The sequence below is a fragment of the Aulonocara stuartgranti genome (assembly GCF_965226115.1).
Source record: "Aulonocara stuartgranti genome assembly, chromosome: 13".
NCBI classification, from domain to species: domain Eukaryota; kingdom Metazoa; phylum Chordata; class Actinopteri; order Cichliformes; family Cichlidae; genus Aulonocara; species Aulonocara stuartgranti.
In genome coordinates this window covers 24,050,963-24,064,703 of record NC_138949.1, presented here as the reverse complement: position 1 = coordinate 24,064,703, position 13,741 = coordinate 24,050,963, and the positions used below count along the sequence as shown (strand labels likewise).

The following is a 13,741-nucleotide window of genomic DNA, read 5'->3' as shown; positions in this document are numbered from 1 at the left end:
AGTCCCGAGGTCAAAATGGGAGATGCCCCCAAGGGTGGTGGAGAATGACCGAGCTAAGATCCTGTGGGACTTCCAGATACAGACGGACAAAATGGTGGTGGCTAACCAACCGGACATAGTGGTGGTAGACAAACAGAAGAAGACGGCCGTAGTGATCGATGTAGCAGTTCCAAATGACAGCAATATCAGGAAGAAGGAACACGAGAAGCTGGAGAAATACCAAGGGCTCAGAGAAGAGCTCGAGAGGATGTGGAGGGTGAAGGTAACGGTGGTCCCCGTGGTAATCGGAGCACTAGGTGCGGTGACTCCCAAGCTAGGCGAGTGGCTCCAGCAGATCCCGGGAACAACATCGGAGATCTCTGTCCAGAAGAGCGCAGTCCTGGGAACAGCTAAGATACTGCGCAGGACCCTCAAGCTCCCAGGCCTCTGGTAGAGGACCCGAGCTTGAAGGATAAAACCGCCCGCATGGGCGTGCTGGGTGTTTATATATGTAGAGAGAGAGAGAGACAGACACACACACACACATATATATATATATTCATTGCACAATTTAAACTCTTAACAAAATTGCACAGTTCCGGCAGCATTTGATGCAATTCTAGCTTTTGAAAGAAAAGTATTTATTAATCTCTTATTTTTGAAACATCTGCTCAAGGTCAGCAGTTCAAGCAAAACATGTCCAGGGTGGGATGGCTCAGAAGGCTTTTTCGAGGCAGCTGAAACAGCAAAGAGCTTCCAAGGAGGGGAGAAGGCATCCGATGATTTTCTTGAGTACATTACTCTCTGCCACAGTGCAGAGGGCAAGCCACAGATAGATGCATGTCAATATGCTCTCTACTGAGCAGTCATTGAAGAACACAAGCTTTTGGGTTGGGTTGTCAAACGTAAGGCACGGGGTCCGCAATTGCCCCTGCAAAGGTTCTAATCTGACCCATTGCACTACTTTGAAGATGTAAAGAAGGCCATTACACTTCTTTTTCTTATAACTCTGGAGTTAATAAATATGTAGTTCAACTTCTGTACACTTACAGAAGGGGGAGTTTCACTGGACTGGCCCACTTAAGATTAAAGTGGGATATATTTGGTAAAATGAGTTTTTTTTTTTTACTAGTACAGTGGTTTTTGCACTCCAGTTCAGGTCCTCCTCTATGTGTGTCCTTAGTAACTGGATATCTGAAATTCTCTCCACACATTTCTTACAGATGAAAATTGGCTTTACATGTATTTTCTTATTCCTGTTGTCAAATATTCCACTCTGTGGCCTTGATGGTGTTAAGGATCAGGTTGTTATCTCTACACCATGCAATCAGTTGCTCCACCTCATCCTGATAAACAAACTCATCATCCCCTGAGATGAGCCCCACAATGGCGGTGTCAATAGCAAATTAGATGATGCTTTTGCTGGAGTGGAGAGCCAGTGCTGAGGTTGAAGGTTGAGGAGGTATAGGGTCCTGCTGTCTGAATCAAGGAGTGTTCAAACAAAGATTCTTTAATCCAGAGGCATATGGAGTGGCCATCAAAGCCACCAGCAAGGCTGAGAAAAAGTATATGGATTCCTTCAGTTAGACCCTTCCATACTATCTCAACATGCCTACAGTTATCTTTCACCCTGTGGTCATAGTGTTTGTGGGATTTGTCAAGCTGAGCCCAGACAGCCTTCTGGGCTTTTCTGGAGTTAATTTGTTTGACTGTTGTTTGTGTACCACATGTATGAGAGATACGGAGAGATACAGAAAGGGAGAGGAAGAAAGATGGACATATAGAGCCTGCAGTCACACTTTCTCTACCCAAAGAAATGATAAGACCTGAATAACTACAGCATGTGTCTGGTTTCTTCTTTGTCTGAGTCCACTGGGAAAAATAATGGTTTCACTCAACCATACACAAAATTAAAGAAAAAATGATTCCAGTCTATAGCAAAGAAATCAAAACATACACTGAATATAAGAACTTAATATATTTTTTTAATTCCTAAGAGCCACTCAAGAGTAGATGAAACACTTCATTTACTGTTCATCTGCCTTACTCCCCTTCAACAGTTTAGCATAAGGATATTAGTATGTTTTAAATTCTGACTTTTAACATGGCATAAAAAAACATCTTGAAAACTAAATTAGATGGCCATTAAAGATGAGAGCAGCCTCTCACCAAGTCCGTCACATCCGAAGGCTCCTGTTCACTTATGCATTCAGCGCTCACTTAAAGCTCTTTTCCTCACTGATGGATCTGAAGCCTGAATATGCTCATGCTTCATAACATGTGAGTGTTCCCTTGCATTTTTAAACTTGTCATCAATTCCCTCTGTTACTTTTCTATTTCTAGTCTCTTCCACATTGAAAACCTGGATTTTTACTTTAAAAAACTTAGCAAGAACATTACTGTTCATTGTATGCTCCAGCCACCCGTCAACCCTGATGAGTGGAAGAGGATGGATGGATAAATGGATTACTGTTCACTGTAACGGTTGAAATGTGTGTACATGGTTTATAATCCTTGGATCCAGTCTGTTCTATCTCAACAACCCATGTTCTGTCGATGCATTTGCCCACCTTCAATCATGTCCAGCAACTGTGCAACAACTGCCCGATCGCAGTTTTTGTGGGAGACTGGAAGAAAGCAGCAGATCGCTCTGCAGCCCTTGAGGGCTGTCGATTACTTTGCATTTAGCTAAAGGACCAACATGAGGTGGTGAGTTACTGCTGTATTCCTGTCAGCTCAAAGCAGTCTGGCCATTCTCCTTTGACCTCTGGCAACAAAAAAGTATTTTCACCAAAAGAACTGCAGTTCACTGGATATTCATTCATTTATTTATTTATTTTTAGCTCATTTTCTCAGCTTAGAGATAGCCGTGCATGAAAATCCCAGTAGATCATTAGTTTCTGAAACACTCAAACCAATCCATCTGACATCAAAGCCATTTGAACTTCTTTCTCTGCAATTCTGATGCTTTGAACTTCAGCAGGTCATCTTGACCACGTGTGCATTCCTTAATGCACTGAGTTGTGAATGGTTTATTAGACATTTGCATAAATGAGCAAGTGGAGTGCCGAGGAAAGTGGCTGTTGAGTGTATGTAAAGTTTGATGTTCTTGTGGCAGTTATAAGACACTTGAAATGAGTTGAAAGTGTAATATAATGATTGCTGTAGCATAAGGAGAAAATGTGTAAAATGCTGAATCTATATTATATACATCTTGTAGTATATGTTATAAAATGTAACATTTTTTTGAGTAACACCCCTATCGCTGTTAGGGTTAACCCACAGGATCTGTGACTATTTTCTCCTCCTGAGATAAGATTATGTATCACTCTGAGAGTCTTTCACTGCATCACTGAAGACTCTAATTAGATTATATGGTATGCAATGCATACAAAGTTTACTGTTGCAAATTGTTACCGCACTTGAAAATAAAATCTTCATGCTAACCTCTTCCAATTATCCACAGGGTCTTCTCTTGCATTCATATGCAACAAACATTTGGCAAATTACATGCAAATTGCGACTCTAGTGTACGGTGTCTGCTTGATAAACAGAGAATAAAACGCATTTGCAAAAACAGTCACAGTAGCAGTGACCATATGCCTCAGATCAGTTAATGTAGGTTGTTCCTACATTATTTACTATCCCAAAGCCGCCACAAATCAATAAGCAATGTGTTGAAAATCTCAGGTACAATTTGTTCCATTCATATCACTTACACTTTCAGTTTAGCAAGCTCGCTTTCAAAGTGAAATGGAAAAAAAAAGTCTTTTCAAAGATTGTTTTTACACTACATCTTCTCTCTTCAACACCCAAAAACAGTTTTTGAGCAAAAGCAGCAATGGTTTCAGAGGGCTGAATTCAAACTCAGACCTATTTCTGTTACCTGGTAGGGATCTTATCTTAGAGAGTCAATGTGACACCTCTGAAAATGCCCTTTTAACACGATTTCTTTGCCTCCTATCGAGACTTTCTACACTGCATTCCTGACTGTCAGGCACCTGTAGCTAAATCAGCCTATTGGTGCAGTTTTACTGAAATTTTACATTTCTTGTGTGAAATTAAATGGATGCGACATAGTATTGTTTTAGAACTTAATGAGAAATCAAAGTGCTCTTGACACAGCTCAGCTTTGAACACATCCATTTCTTGTGTTTTAAAAAGAAGGGCCTAAGGCAGCTATTATCATACTAAGTAAGATTCAAGGGTTTGCACAGCCGCACCACTGCTGTGCAAACCCCTAAAAGCAAAGAGAGGGTATGAAAGGATCAGCATAAAAAAGCACAGGCAAATCTTTATTCTGCCACTTTATCATACAGAATAATCTGTCTTATTTTGTATGATACAGTAAAGTTACAGTTAGTTTTTTTAAAATTCAAAAAATCAGGTGGAGGTAAAATTAGAGTTTTGTGCTTAAAAAAATTATAATTTTCAGCTCTGGGTTCTTTTTTCAAATCATAACAGAATACCATTCAACTAGTCTGTCACCAGTGATTTTATTCTCTCCAAAAAATACCCTTTTAGCTTATTGTAATCACAAGAGCTCAAGGTGTGAAATATAAATCATCCGCTCAGAGAAATGTCTGGTTTGAGATATGCACAAAAATCTCTTCATCGGAGGAAACACGAGCAGCACTTTGTTATGTGGGAAAAAATGTTCATTCTGACATCCAAAAATGAGAGAAGAACAGGATGATTAACTGACATAATTAGCAGAGAACCTCGGAGTGTGTGAAGTTACAAAAGAGAAAGAGCTTCTCATGCTGACACACACCACCAGGAAACGTGTGATATAGAAGATTATCATCACGTTTAAATCTCGCAGTTTCTTCAGCATGCAAAGTTAACTTCAAGTACATGAAGATGCAAACAACTAGCAGGCACACAGTCACAGTCTAGCCCAGATAAGAAAATTGGTTTTACTTTGAAAGAAAATGAATGAATGTTTTCAACTCAACTTGTTTCTAAAGAAAAAGGAACAGAAGGATGGCGTCGTTTGAATTTCAAACAAGTTTCTGTGGAAATGTACCGCAGTTGTTTTCAAGTTGCCGCTCGATTGTACCGATTTTTTGGGAAATAAACCCTCGCCTGTGCACGGCGATTCTTCTTCATTTAATTGGACACATTTCTTAAAAGGTTCGTGCTCTCAGTCTGCACAGCCATTAAGAGAGACTGCTGGTTGTGCTCAGCCAGCCTGAAATTAAGAGCTGCTTTCAGCTCACATAACCTTTTAACAACCAGGTATGTGAACCATTGATAACATATTCAGATCCACATAAAGGGCTGCAGAATGCAAAACATCCTGACTAGAAACTGATTTTTGTTCTTGAATCAGCTGGACTTTGGAATTTATTCATTTTATGGAGTTTATGTTTATGCAGAGTACTTTAATTATTACAGACCTTATGGCTCACAACAACAGTACTATGTCTCTGAATTAGTCTGACCATGGCTCTTCAAGATTGAATAGTGCAGCAGAACTCACACCTCAAAAGGGACATGTAGGGACGACAGTAGCGTATAAATCATTGTAGCTTCATGAAATATTCAGAACTATGTTTCTTCTAGACACAGAGGCAGGCTTAGCCAATACCCAACAGCAAACCAGAAGCTTTCTTCACCTCACATGGCACAGGCATCCATTGTTTTATGTGACTTTCTTTCTTTCTGTCAAAATTAGCTACAGTTTTTCTTAAAACGGTGTATTTTCCCCAGTTTAAACACTTCATATGTTTTCTATTGTGAATAAAATATGGGTCTATCTGTCAAAATTGTTTAAAACCACATTAAATAATTGATCTTCTTTACTGCAAAGCTGTACTTGAAATTCATCTACACCGAGACTGCCAAGAGGCCCTCGAAAGTATTTGCCAGCAGTTTTCCATGTCAATGAGGCTTCCCATCTGCTCATGGCTGATTACCAAATTTGGAAGATAATAATCGAGATAAAGGTCTGAGTTTCCTTGATTACACTTTCCTGATGCAAGACGGAGACTAATTTTGTCACACTGCAAATTTGGATTGGGTCATTCAGCTTGTCCTCTCCTGCAGCACTTCTCCCTGAATTAATCACACTATATATTTCACACTGAAGTGGAAATTCACTTGGAATCTGGGAACCGGATTCATTAAAGAAAGCATTGTAGAACAAGAAATACTAATGCCTGTGAGTGCTGGTGTCTTATTTAAGAAGTATTTAATATCCAACCAGCACAGACTGTGCAGTGTGTACTAGATGTCATAGATCACAGAGATGTCACACAGATCATCTGTATAAGTACTGGTAGCAGGAGAAAAAATGTTTAAATTAATGCTGCACAGAAAAACAAAAAAACAAAAACAGGAACCAGGTGAGTGGAATTTGAAATGTGAGCAGGTATGCTGGGAATCCTTTGATCCTAAGTGAATGCTCAGACCTGAGCACTTGGAACAGTGTCATGGGAAAAGTTAGTAACTATTCAGACATACTGGGAATGGGCAAGTAGCTAGGCGAGGGACAGCGGTAGGCATCCATAATGGGAAGCCAAGGCAGGAGCATCAGAGAATATACTGGGTACACTACACTCTACACTGAGCCAGTGCAAACTAATGGCTGATAGGTGAGAAGACAATCTGGCAGAAACATCAACACGTCATACCTCCTGCTGAATGAAAACACACTCCTAATACAAGACTAGCACTACTAGAGGACTAAGGATCAGTGTTGGGTAAGTTACTTTAAAATAGTAACTTAGTTACATTACTAGTTACTTCTCTCAAAAGTAACTCAGTTACTTCAAGTTACTCGTTACTTTCAAAGTAACTAGTTACTAGGGAAAGTAACTCTGGTTTTACTCAGAATTCTCTTGTTAATGTGTTTCTTCCATAACTTTGCCAGTCTTCTAGCTTGCTTACTTGCCACAAGTGCACTGTGCCACCTACCAATAGAAAGGAAAAGATAATGTGCATATTTCCACGAGAGAAATCCCACGCCTGGACCGTCATTGACTGCTGCCATGATTCTAGCCTACGTCACAGCGTCATGTGCGCCTTTTACATCCAACACAAAAACTGCAGTCGTGGTGCTTTGATTGTACTCAGAACTCGGAAATTCTGCCTTCTGAATAGGAAGATGTAGGTAACACCAGACTGCAGATGAGCTGCATACAGGGCTGGACTGGGACAGAAAATTGGCCCGGGCATTTTGACTAGGAAAAATCATAAAACCTTTGAATGAAAATAAACACTGTTGTGACAGTGATGTACACTGTTTTGATGGTATATATGCATCAATCTATCAATCGTTTGTTGTAGAGCTGGGCGATATGAGATTTTTTCATATCACGATATGTTTTTTTCATTTCAGGCGATAACGATATCTATCACGATATAAGCCAAATAACTATATTTGTAAGATTTAAATGTGCCGTTGCTCACAAGTAAAATGTGAAATAATCAGCAGCTTGTTTTTATTTAAATATTTATTTCCCATAATAAGTTCAACAGGGTAGATGTACTTAAGGAACATGAGACTTTTTCAGATAAATAAAGGCAAATATTGCAAACTACACAAAAGGCAGCCGCTAAAGCATTTAAGTTTCAAAATAGAACAAATGAAACAGACTAAATTGTCAATTCCACTTAGAAACAAAATATTAATTCTAAAAATAAATCTTAGTTTGTTTTACAGAAGAACAGACAAAACTGACTAACTTTTGTCAATATCAAATAAACTGAGAACTAAAAGGAAATTCTCAATCTCTCCTTGTTGTATAGCTGAGCTTTTCAAACAGTTTTAACAGTTACTTTAGTCTGACAAAAGGCAAAATGACGAATTAGCGCTTCCAGTCAGAGACTGAGGCTACGTCCACACGTACACGGGTATTTTTGAAAACGGAGATTTTCCGTTTTCGTTTTAAAAAATAATCCCGTCCACACGTAAAGGCAGAAATGAAGGAAACTGCTATGAACATGCCAAAGCAGCAGGTGGCGCTAGATTCCTAACCGTGCAGAAATGTTGGCCAATCAGAAGTCTAGAAGCCTCGGTGGGAAAAAGTAAACAAAGCTGGGGCATAGAAGCAGAACCGAGTCGCATGTGTGGAGGGACAGTAACTGTGTGTATATGTAAGCATTTAAACACTGCAGAGAGTAGAATTAACAGTAACAGTATTGTAGAAATTCATTTCACCGAAACAATAACGTGGCGCACAGTGTGACGCATGCTCCAGTTTATTGTATTTCCAGACTTGCTTTCGGCACAATTTACAGTGCACGCTACTCTGTTTTTTGTCAGACTTGAAATAGCCGAAATACCTTCACACTACGGAACTTCTTTGGCTCTTCCGTTTGACAATCTCTCCGGCATTGGAACCATCATCTGTTTTCTCTTCGGTCACGCTCGGTTGATTTTTCTAGTCGGCGCACTCATTTCCTCCATTACGCGCTGGCTGCTTCCCAAACAAACACACGTGCGGCTTGGCACTTGTGCGGTACGTAACAAGTCACGCGACGTGACGCTGCGGCTGTGATTGGTTCGGCTCTGCGCTACTTAATTTGGATTGGCTGACCTTTTTTTTTTTTTTTTAAGAGGACAAGAGCGGCGAGGTCTATCGCGATAGCTTAATTTCTCTATCGAGTAAAAGTTATATCGCGATACATATCGTTATCGTTCTATCGCCCAGCTCTAGTTTGTTGTAAGATTCAGATAATTATTTTTTTAAAAGCTAGACATTTTAAATGAGAATAAGAAAGAAAAGTATTTCTTTGTGCCCCCCAATTCCCCGTTAATGCCCTACATGCCCCCCTGGCAACACTTTGCTAGATCCGCCCCTGCACAGTTACCAGCTGTCAGCTACCTAAAAAAGGATCCTGGGGTTATTTGTCTCCCAGAAACAGTTCATAACTTCCCTTCAACTCATTCATGTCACCTAAAAGGTAAACCTGTTTCTCCATCACCTGTTCAAACAAACAAGAGAGCCGATCAGCTGATCATTGATCAGTTTTCATGATTGAAGCAGAAACGGGAGAGGGAGGGGGGAGAGGATGAGAGAAGAAGAGGCAGCTGTGCAGTAAAGACACAGAATAACTCCAGCTTTGTGTCTTTTTCATTGTAGCTGAATTACGGGACAAACTGTTCCTTTTCACCTCAATAAGAAACGCGTAATATTTTCTCTGAATACCAGGCGGGACGGTTGGCAACTCTAATAACTTATGAACAAAATAAAGTTCAACATCATTAACTTCATAGCACCACCCAGCTGTATAGAAACTCCGTCATGCTAGCTAGCACGCAGTACGGAAAAAGTCAGAATAACGAAAATAAACTCCACCTAAACTTGGTTCATATCTGACCCAGAGAGACTGCAGGTCATAACTTCTTACCTGAAGTTCAGTTCACACTTGGACCGGCGGCCGCCTCGGGTCTCTTTTCCTTCTGCGTCCCTTTTCCTTCATCCACCGGCTGGCCTCCACCACTTGCTAATGTTACTGAATCTGTGGAAGCTCCGCGATAGCCACCACACGAAGTAACGAGTAACGACCCTATCTAAATCCCAGTAACGACTAACGCGTTCCTGATTTTGGCATAATAACTAGTTACCGTGCTCGTTACCACAATAATAACGTAGTTACTGTAACGCGTTACTTAATAACGCGTTAGTCCCAACACTGCTAAGGATATACCACACAAAGTTTAGATGAACAGAAAAATCAAGGTTTGCGTCAAATTCAGTGATCCATTAAGTTTACAAAATGTCTATCATCATGGTTAAAGTAATATATACCTGACTAAACATCACAGTCGTAGGAAACAGAGTATGAGTCTGAACCGGGGTTAAAAACAGCCAAACAAAAACCAGCAGTCTCCTGTGACTTCTTTCCTAAATTGTAGCTCAATAAAGTCACCTCGCTGGCCTGTTTTCACCTTTCATAAATGTTACGGCCTCTTTAAGTCTGGTATGCGATCTTTCTTGTTATTTGCTCAAAGACTGACTGTCTCCACACTAATGCTGAACACCACACAAAAAAACAACACATACAAGCAATAAATTGCTTTTTTCCCCCTGGGTTGTCTGTTAAATCAGCTCTTGTTCAGGACGAGGAATGTCATCTCTGCTTGTTGAGGATATTTTCCAAATGTCTGCCTTTCAAAGATATATTTCCTTGGAAAAAGTCAACCAACCACAGGTCTTCTCAGACACTTAATAGAGATCTCTATTTATAAATGATCTGGATTCTTTCAGTTTGTTGGTGTTTGTGCTCTTTCTTCTTCCTCTCTTTGTTCTTGTCCTCTTTACTCACCTCTTCTATATACAGAGCACACCTCCCTTTGCACTGTGACTACCCATTCATCTATAAAGCAGTGAAGGTTAGCTGTGGGCCAGCTCTTCGATTTTTTCCCCCCATAAATTCAGCTGAGAAGGTAAGTGACATATCTTTGAAAGACCAGCCGAGAATGTGCATTACAAAGTGGAAGCGTGAGGGATATTTGGCAGAAAGAACAGGGCGAATATTTAGAATTTCTTGTCACCAGAAATTACTGGGAAAAAAATGTCGTCCTATAGGTGTTATGTAAGCAAATTCAGATGGGGGTAGAAATGCCGCTGTAGGTGTGCTAACAAAATGAAAAGCATGAATCACATGGAGACGTAAACTTTATGTGACACTCTATGTATATAGTGTATATATATATATATATATATATATATTTATGCTACATTTAAACAAATATTAAACTGCAGATGGTCTGTTGCTTGTGTGACATTGCTTAGATGTAGTGTGTGTTACGTCCTGTAGTAAGAACCAGACATAATGAAAAAAAGAGCTGCTTTATTGCTCAAATGCTACACCTTATATAAACTATCTTGTGTGTTTATAGATTTAATAGCAATACTTTACATCCACTGCTGTGAACTAGATGGAACATAGGCATGCAATGAGACAGAAAACCCACAGAATACGATCTACACTGTTTTATAAATTGAGATTTTATATATTTTCTACCGTACTGTCCAAACGTCTTGAGCTGTCACTCATTTCTTTGTATTTTGCTTCATGTGGAGTTAGATGTTCATCTCAGTTTTTTAACCCTCTTCAGGCAGACATTGCAGATTTGCAACAGTTAAGACCTAACTGGCTGTGGCTACAATGTAGCTTACCATCACCAGTGTGTGAATGGGTGGATGACTGGATGTGTAAAGCGCTTTGGGGTCCTTAGGGACTAGTAAAGCGCTATACAAATACAGGCCATTTACCATTTACTATCTAACAACCTGATTACCCCACATACATGTTTTATGAGTTTTTTTTACTCAGAAGTACCACTGCAGGACTTGGTTGTGCATTAGCAACACAAAACTTAATTCGGGCCTGAGAGGGTTAAAGTGCTTTTGAGAAATGCTTTTGTTTCTTAGTTTTCTTTGGACATCAGCAGCTTTTTCACTGATGTTCATTCCTTTTTTCAGAAATTTTTTGTTTGTTTGTCAAGTCACATCATTCCTATGTAAAAGGGCACTTAACCAGTGTTGTGTCCGCACATAACAGACTACTTATAAAATACCACATTTTTATATTGTATCTTTAGGCACTTGTTACTAGAAGCCTGTTGCAAAAACACTTTAAAATAAATTGTTCCCGTTTCTTTGGTGAATCTATGAAAAAAGATAACACAGTTTTGACAGACAGCATTTTTGCAAGGTGATTCCCAAAGAGTTATTAGCTGAAAGGTTTGCAAATCTTAGCTTATGTGTCCTTCAACAGTTTAAGGGGAAAAAAAAAGAAGAAGAAGAAGACGAAGAAGAAGAAGAAGAAGAAGACTTAACAAAAACTGTCCAAAGGAAATGGTCTAAGTGGAAGGATGACAGTATGTGTAGTGCAGGTCAGGAGAGAGGTAGAACAATTACTATATACAGCCAACTGTAAAACATGACGGAGGCTCTGTCATGGTTTGGGTCTGCATCCCCAGTTGTGTTGGAGATCTTGCCAAAGTTGACTAAATTATGAACACAGAAAAGCACAGCCAGATTTAGATCCATCATGAAACATCTGGAAAAATTCTCATCTGCAACATCTTCATTTTTCAGTGAAAACAACAACAACAGCAAAAAAAACATTGATAGAAAAACACTATCAGTAATAGACTGGCTTACTCAGAGCCCCGACCTCAACATTATTGTGTGGAATCACTAACAAGAACAAAAGGCAGTCAAAGCATAACTCTGAATGTCCTATTACTGAGAATAGCTTAAGGGAATTAAAAGAAAGCTTGTAAAAGCATACCTGAAATATGTAAAAGAGATCAGACAGTGTTGAAGAATTAATGTGGTCAAACCAAATATTACAATACAATACAATCTCACTTTATGTCCAATTTTCCTTGCAAAATATAAAGAAATAAAAGGTAACACAAGATTGTTGTTGAGTCTGTATATTACTATTCTTTAAAGGTAACTTATTATATTCATTAAAATACTTAAGAAAATACTTAATTCTATGCTTGCAAACAAACAAAAAATCCCTGTTTATGTTATATGCACTTTTTATATACTGCCTAAAAAAGATTATTTTAGCTTTTGAGGGAAACCTTCCTCTGATTTGCTCCCCTTTATAAACAAAAGCTGCGAACAGCAGATGGATGGGACGTCTGTGGTCACAGTCGACGCCTGTGTGCCTGGTATGACCATAAAAAGAAGATCCACTCTCGGTGACATCGAACAGAGACAAGAGTTGACATAAGAATATAAAAGATGGACACGATCCACTGGTTTCGGAAGTTCTAGTTTGAAGCCTTAAAATCAGCATTTCTGGCATGTTGGTTGTAAAAAAGCAAGACGACAGTGAGACTGAGCTTACTGTAAAACCATACGCTCATTGGCTAATGACTGCTGGTTGGCATGTTGTGAATAAATGATCATGTGGTTTCATCTCAAACATAACTCTCCATTAATAAACACGGTAAGACCAAGATTTATCAAACAGTCTTAATTTGTTGTGTTACCCCAAACGAGTGGCTAAAGTAATAAACTCAGCAGGACAGTGTTTACAGAGGTGAAACAAAGGCGCTTTTTTCCAGGGACTTTAGGACCAGTCTTTTTTCAACCAGAGCTATCACCATCTGGTGGCTTTCAGATAGAATGCAGGTTTAAAGCGCTTCACATTAGCTTCAGTTTTCAATCTGGAATTACCGTCCATCTTTTACACTGTCTATGTGTAATAAACTGTGTGAAACAGCAGACTTTGAGCAGTTTGTAGACTGAGCTTTTGCCTCATAGTCATTACTTGCACTTGCCTATCACAGTGGCGTGATACTTCTTAGACGTTTCCTAGATATTTTTCTATACTGAGTGAAAGTGGTATTATTGCAGAGTGTAAAGCTACAGACTGGAGCCACCAGGAGTGCATAGAGCATAAAAGTAATTGCTTTGGTGATTCTTTAGTTCTGAGCAGCTCATGTAGGTGTAACTGTAGGTGGCCAGTGGTTTTGTTCCTATAGTGTATATCTGCACGTGTTGTGTGACCATGCAACTTGCACATTATAAAAGTGATGTCAGAGTGACATCAGCACTGACACATGTCAAGCAGTTGCAGGTGCGTGCTTACAAATGAATTTCAGTGCATCATAAACATGACTGGCTTTTTCTAACACTAGCACTAATTGTAATAATTAAAAAAATAATTTGTTAATTTTGAAGCATATGAAATCTTTCTTTGGGGAATATAATATTTTCATTAAACCCTTTCATGCATGAATTATGACTTAAGTATTTTTATTCATCTTTATGCATGA

The 13,741-nt window shown here is 39.3% G+C and overlaps 1 protein-coding gene across 1 annotated transcript in view; it reads right to left on the bottom strand.

The window, feature by feature from the left end:
- rgs17 (regulator of G protein signaling 17) overlaps positions 1-9,825 on the bottom strand; it is a 44,177-nt gene extending 34,352 nt beyond the window's left edge. The window contains exon 1 of the mRNA XM_082556536.1: positions 9,340-9,825. The gene's annotated coding sequence lies outside the window, so the exon portion shown is untranslated. The remainder of the gene's footprint in view (positions 1-9,339) is intronic.
- Positions 9,826-13,741: the final 3,916 nt, after the last annotated feature.